The following is a 6,489-nucleotide window of genomic DNA, read 5'->3' as shown; positions in this document are numbered from 1 at the left end:
GTTGACTTTTGCCGACGAGGGGATGGGTAGCTCAGGTGTTTGACATATGGTGTCCTGTAACAGATTTATTTACAAGAAGAAAGGTAAAGGAAACAGCCCAGGGAAAGAGGGAGAGAAATGCAGGTTAACTAGAATGTCGTACTGGTTCTGCTGACTTGGACTCTATTAGCACGCTGAAAACTGATTGAGAGCCAAATGACCAGCTGCGAACCACCAGGCCAAGAGACCCCCAGAGCCCAAATGTCCGGTTTTATCCTAACCTGGCTGCTCAGCTGCGCCCTCATGTCCCAGCGTGCTTCTCCTTGGTATGATGGGATTAGTAGTAGGGGTGGAGTCCATGAAAACTACCTGTTACACCACCAGTTTTTAATTTCAGTAATGATACTGTTAAGGGGAAGGATGTCCTAAAGGAACTCTGTAGTCTTATGGACCCCACCCCTTATTCCAGCTTTCTGGGCCCTACACCGTACTCCAGTGATTGGAAACTACAACTCCCAGAAGTACCAGGGAGAGAACTGTGAGGACCCAAGGTTGGAGCTAGCAGGAATTCTGGGACATGTGGGGGATAAATAGGGCATGATTGCCTCTCACATTCTCTCTTGCTCAGGAAAAACGGCTCTCTGGAGTGAGTGACTCAGTGTGTTCAGTCAGCCTAGCCGTAAGGTATTCCAGTTACTTTGTATTCCACTCTCTTTCCCTGGGTTGTTTCCTATTCCTTTCCCCTTTTGCAAAAAACCCATTATTGACCCTTTTGTGTGTACCTGCAGTACAACGGATTTGTGATCACGCGCGGGTGAGGCCCCACAGACAGGCGGCCCAGTCCACTCTGGGCTACCCTGTAACAATACCATGAACATAACTACTTTAACAGCTGCGAATATTCCATTACAGGTAAAATTTTGCACATGCCTTTAATAATTTCTAAAAATTTTAAAGTGTATTTACATTCATAACTGCTAAATTGGCATCCGGAAGGATTGGGTTAAAACCACAGATGGTTAACGATCCACAATATTGCCCCCTCCCCTTTCTGTCATTCCCTCCTTGCCTTAGGCCTTTCTTCCCAATCTCCTGGTAAAACCCAGTCCTTCCATAATGTCCTCATTTCCATCCAAAGGAACTTCTGCTTTCACACTCTTTGTTAAGAGCTAATCCTGACTACCACCACCCTTCAAAGCCCTCCCCTTCTCTATCCCTTGAAAGTTAGTCAAGGGGCCCTCCCTGGTGGTGCAACAGTTGGGACACAACACTGCAAGCTAGCAGCAGCCGCTTCAATGTGAGTTCAATCCCAGGCCCCAGAGGTGACCTGCATGGCACAGCAGACCTCTCCTGACCTGCCTGCTGCTCCCCTCAGCAGTGTACTTCGTTGATCTGCCTGTTCAGCTCCCCACAACTGCCCCTGCACCTCTGGCTTGTACCCCAGTTCTGTATGTATGTATAAACAAACAAATAAATCTTTTTTTAAAACAGAAGTTTGTCAAGAACTACTATGGTCTAGTGTGCCTGGCTCTAGCTGAACGTCTAGCAAGCAGAAGTCAGAAGTATCGCAAAAATGGGCTAGTGAGTAGCAGCTGTTATGTCAAGAGCCCCTCCTTACGACAGGGACCAAGCAGGTGCTCTGCATAGGGCCTGCGTCCCCAGTACCATACGGATCCTGGCAAAGAGCAAGTGCACAGGACATATCTGTTGAGTCGGTGACAGAATGCTCTACTTCTGGGAGCAAATTAAAGGCGAAGGCTGCTCATTCTGCTCCAAACAGGGCATCTGCTCACTCTGATAACACATGATCTTTTGGAGAAATAAGAAGTCCCTACAGTTCGTCTTCCAGGAGCAGCCATAATAAGCTTTTAAAACAAATCACACCACTCCCTGGTTAAAATCTTTCAGTGGTTTTTATGGCACTTTGAAAAAGACTTTGACAAACAACTTAACTGTGGTCTCCATAATCCATTCCTTGCTTGCTTCATGGATTTACTTCCCACCACACCCTCTTTTTAGACTCAGAATACCCTGATCCTTTCTCTATTTTTTAAAAACCATGCTATCTGTGCACCTCCATGTTATAGACGCAAAAATTGAAATATAGGAAATCTCAGCAACTTATCAAAGGTCACAACATTAACAGCTGGTGGAGCTGGGGTTCAATGCCCATGCTTTCACCCCATATATGATTAGCTTCCTATGTTCAGATTATGTCCCCTGCATTCTCACTAGGTCTTGGGGGCTGTTGCACTTGTGAAATGCTCTTCCCCAGTGCTGCCCAGGTCTGCTTCTCATTACCACCTGTCTAGGGAGATCCCCCAATACTAACCTTAGCATAGCCCCCAGATATTCTCTCTGACTCTAAATTTTTTTGCATCTACTTACCAGTCTGATTTTTTTAAGTTATTTTATTCATGTGTTTAACATCTGATTATTGGTACTAGTATGCAAGATCCCTAAAAGTAGGGATCTTTCTGTCTACTGCTATATATTCACAACAAAACCAGCATCTGATACATGGCAATGTTTATTGAAGGCACCTCCACCTTTAGAGTAGGAATGTTACAGGACAAGGAGAAGGGCACCCCTAAACCTGCCACTCTGAATAGGTTCTGTCATCTGCCGCATCAAGACAAAACATATTCTAGTGCTAAGACCTTCAATGGAAAGGATCTTTAATACAATTAGTGTGCAATACAGAAAGGGAAAGTATAGAATTTCCAAATCAAACACTTGAAGGTACCCATCCCCATGTGGGTAGATGCCCAGCCAAATAGGGTTAGCTTGAAGTAGGGCCACTAAGGCCCAAAAGCCCACCACAACTCTAAAGCCTCTCCTGGTGGGGACCCATAGAAAAGGGTAAGAAACAAACAGACAAGTCTGAAAAGAAAAGAGAAAAATCATAATCAAAATCAATGCTATCATTGTTAATCTCCCACGGGTCTATCACCCACATCTATGTCACCCAGTCCAAGACCAAGAAGCAAGCGTAGATTCTTCACCTCTCTGCTCCATGTGCCACCTCCACGTCTCCTTCGGGCTCCATCCTGCTTCCTTCTCTATCTCCTCTCCAGCTTCTCTTCCTCCCTGCTCAGCTTCACCCTCCCTTGGGTGGGACAGGGAACCTGGAATGTCCCCTTTTCCTGGGGACCATCCTGTTACAGTAATAGTAATCATAAGAGTGGTAGCTGGGGCCCTCCTTGGTGGTGCAGAGTTAGAGCACATTGCTATGAAGCTGTCCACAGTCACTGCAGCACGAGTTCGATCCCCAGCCAAGGAGGAGACCTCTCCTGTCTCACCCACTGCTCCCTTCAGCAATGTTTCACTTAATCTGCCTGTTCTGCTCCCCCTCTGTCTCTGGTGAATCCTCTCACTCCCCACACCTCTGGCCTGTACCCTAGTTCTTGTATACATAAATAAACTTCTAAAAATTTTTATTAAAAAAAATTTTAAAACCAGTATTAGCTGGCATTGGCTGCGAGGCACTGTGCTCTGTCACTGTTAATCATTTACATATTTCATTTCACCAAACTGGCCTGACAACTCATGATGCAGGGCAGAATCATACCCATTTATACATAAGGAAACTGCACAGAAATTAAACAACTTCCAAGGTCACATAGTTAGCAAGGCAGAGGAGCTCAGAGCCCAATTCTGTCTGCCCCCTCGTCCATGCTCTCCCAGTCCCTGGGCTGCCTGTGTGGAGTCATTCAAAGGACAGCTCTCCCCTGCCCAGGGCTGTGCCTCCCTCCTGAGCTCAGGACGCAGACCCCGCTGGAGGTCCAGGAGACTGCCCCATGTCATCCCCTCCATGTCCCCAATATTTTCACTGTATTGCAACCCAACTTTCCCAGAGAACTCCACTGTCCTTTGGGAAGCCTTTCTCTATTAGTGCTATCATTTAGCCAGGTTTCTAAACTTTGTAAAATTCTAGTGAATCTTAGATCGTCCCTGATCTTTAAATTAAGTGCAAGTTCCTAAACAGAGTTTTAAATATCTTTCAAGACTTAGCTCCTCCCAACCTTACCTGTATCACACTCTCTCCCCCACTCTGGACATAGGACTTCTACTTCTATTCTTCCAAGGGCAAGATGTCTACCTCAAAGCCTTCAAGTATGTATGTTTCTCTCATGGGACGGTGTTCAGCCTGTCTCCATCCTTATCCTTCAGCGTGGCTCTTGCTTAGGAATACCTCCCCAGGTCTCCAGTCAGTTCTGCTTTGAGGCTCTCACTGTAACAGCTGCACTAAGTGATAGGATGTCAACTGATTCATAAAGTGTCTTTTTATTTTTGTGTAGAAGAAGTAGGGTGTAGGCCAGAGTTGCAAGGGGTGACTGTTCACCAAAGACAGAGTGGGGAGCAGACCAGGCAGATCTGCTAAAATACACTGCTGAGGGGAGCAGCAGGCGAGACAGGAGAGATATGTTACACTATATGTGGATCAACTCCCTGGCTGGGGATAGAACTCTGGCAGTAGAGGTGATATTGCTTAGTCTTAACTCCCGACGCCACCAGCAATGCCCCAAGTGTCTGATTTTCTACCATGCTGAACACAGGAACAAGGTGAGGTCTGACCGGTCTGTTTCATTCAAATCTGCATTCCCAATGCCTCACATGTGGTAGACGCTCAGTCAACTTCTAGTGAGTCAGCTGGCCTGGTAGACACCACCTTTCCCTTAGCAGAACCTAAGCTCCATGAGAGCAAGGACTTTTGTTTCATTCAGTAGCATCCGAGAATTTGTGAAATTAATACGGCCATCACTTGCTCTCCATTTCTAATGTCCTGCCCTCCTCATTTCAGCAAAAAACATTAGCTATTACTACACACTGGGCTTCTAGGAGCCAGAGCATTCTTCCAGTCAGACAGCTGACACTAAACAGTCCAGCAGAGAAGGGAAGAAACAGACCTTATCTCAGTGACTGTGACATTTGAGTTTGCTCACTGGGGAACTTGGAGCCTGTGCAACATGGTGGGACTGTTTCACCATGCTGTTTTCTCCTATAAACTACGGAATTCAGTATCTTCCCAATGGCTGCATTTGTGGCTTCTTGGGTAAGGGTAAAGTGAAGTGCCATGTGAAAACCCCTTGAGAAAGTATCAGAGAAAGTCAGTGGGGGAAGAGCATGGACTTTGGAGACATGCCCAAAAGTTCTGCTTACTGGCCATATTTCTTTGAGTATGACTCCTTTCCTTCCACTTGCAAAACAGGAACAAAATGCTGTTTTGCTTGCAGGCTACTCTGGCTCAGGAGATGCTCAATAAATGGAATTCTTGCCACAGCCTTTTATGCTACCAACTGGTACATACAAACACAGAAATGCCATGTAGGCAACTGTCTCCACAGAGACAAATGGCCCAGAAGGCCAAGGAAAATGTGTCTCAATCATCTTTAAATACCCATCATCTAAATTGGCCAAAGGAAAATGTATAACCCAGCACCAAGCACCAGCTCATCTAAGGTGGAAATCTAGTCGGTGGCTCCAGCCGCGTTGGGCCACCGATATTTCCAAAGCCCGACCACAAGCTAACACCTGCCCTTGGCAGAGGGAAAGGCCAGCTCCTGGTCTCAGGAATTTGACAGCTTTGTCCTTTGTGACAGTGCCACCTAGCGTGGGGCTGGAGCCTCTGCCGCCAGGACCACTGCGACAAGGTGTTAGTTAGCTCGGGATGGGGGACATGTGCGCTCAATCAAGTCCGTCTCCTGCCATCTTACTGCCAGGTTAACGGTTTAGACTAATGATGTACTCCTTCCGCCACGCTGTAAGGCGAGCCCTTTCCCAGCCTCGCTCAGCCCAAGGCAGCTGATAAGCAAGAAAGGTCGGCTACTGACTACCTCTTAAACAAATGACCACCGATCTTTCACACACTTCATGGTCTCCCCACATGGAAACCCTCCTTAGGAGTAGGCAAAGTAGGCACTACCCTCACGAGAGCCCTCATACAGACGTGGACACTGAGAGTCAGAGGGGAGGTGATTAAGCCAAGGTCACCCAGCGGTGGGGCCGGGTCCAGAATCTAAGCCACTTCTTAGAAGGAGGTTCCAGGTTCTTTACTCAAACACACGAGCCGGTGAGGAGACGGAGCGCGTCTAAGCCCACCCGGAACAGAGGCCCGGAACCTGCGCCGAGGACCAGCGTGAAGGCGCAGGTTAAAGACGGTGCAGCGGCGACCGCAGCGCTCCCTTTTTCTCTCTGCCCACCCCCGGCCCCACCACTCGGAGGCGGGGGAACAGGGGCTCAAAGCAGGAAACAGGGTCCCGCGCGGGTAGCGCCTGGGAGCACGCGGCGCCAGGTCACGTGAGAAGGGAGCGCCGGCGAGGGCCGTCGCATGCACGCACGCAAACGTGCGTAAACACGCACAGAGAAGCTGAAAGTGGCGAGCCTGAAGCCCCAGGTCACGTGGAGGGGGTGGCGGCAGAGAATAAGGGGGCGGGAAAGACGGGAAAGTCACGTGAAAGAGGCCGGAGAAGGTGGTCACGTGAAGGGGAGGGGGCGGGGCCGCCGGAG

The sequence above is a fragment of the Condylura cristata genome, unplaced genomic scaffold, assembly GCF_000260355.1.
Source record: "Condylura cristata isolate star-nosed mole 26May11 unplaced genomic scaffold, ConCri1.0 scaffold00040, whole genome shotgun sequence".
Taxonomy (NCBI): domain Eukaryota; kingdom Metazoa; phylum Chordata; class Mammalia; order Eulipotyphla; family Talpidae; genus Condylura; species Condylura cristata.
This window is presented reverse-complemented; position numbering follows the sequence as displayed.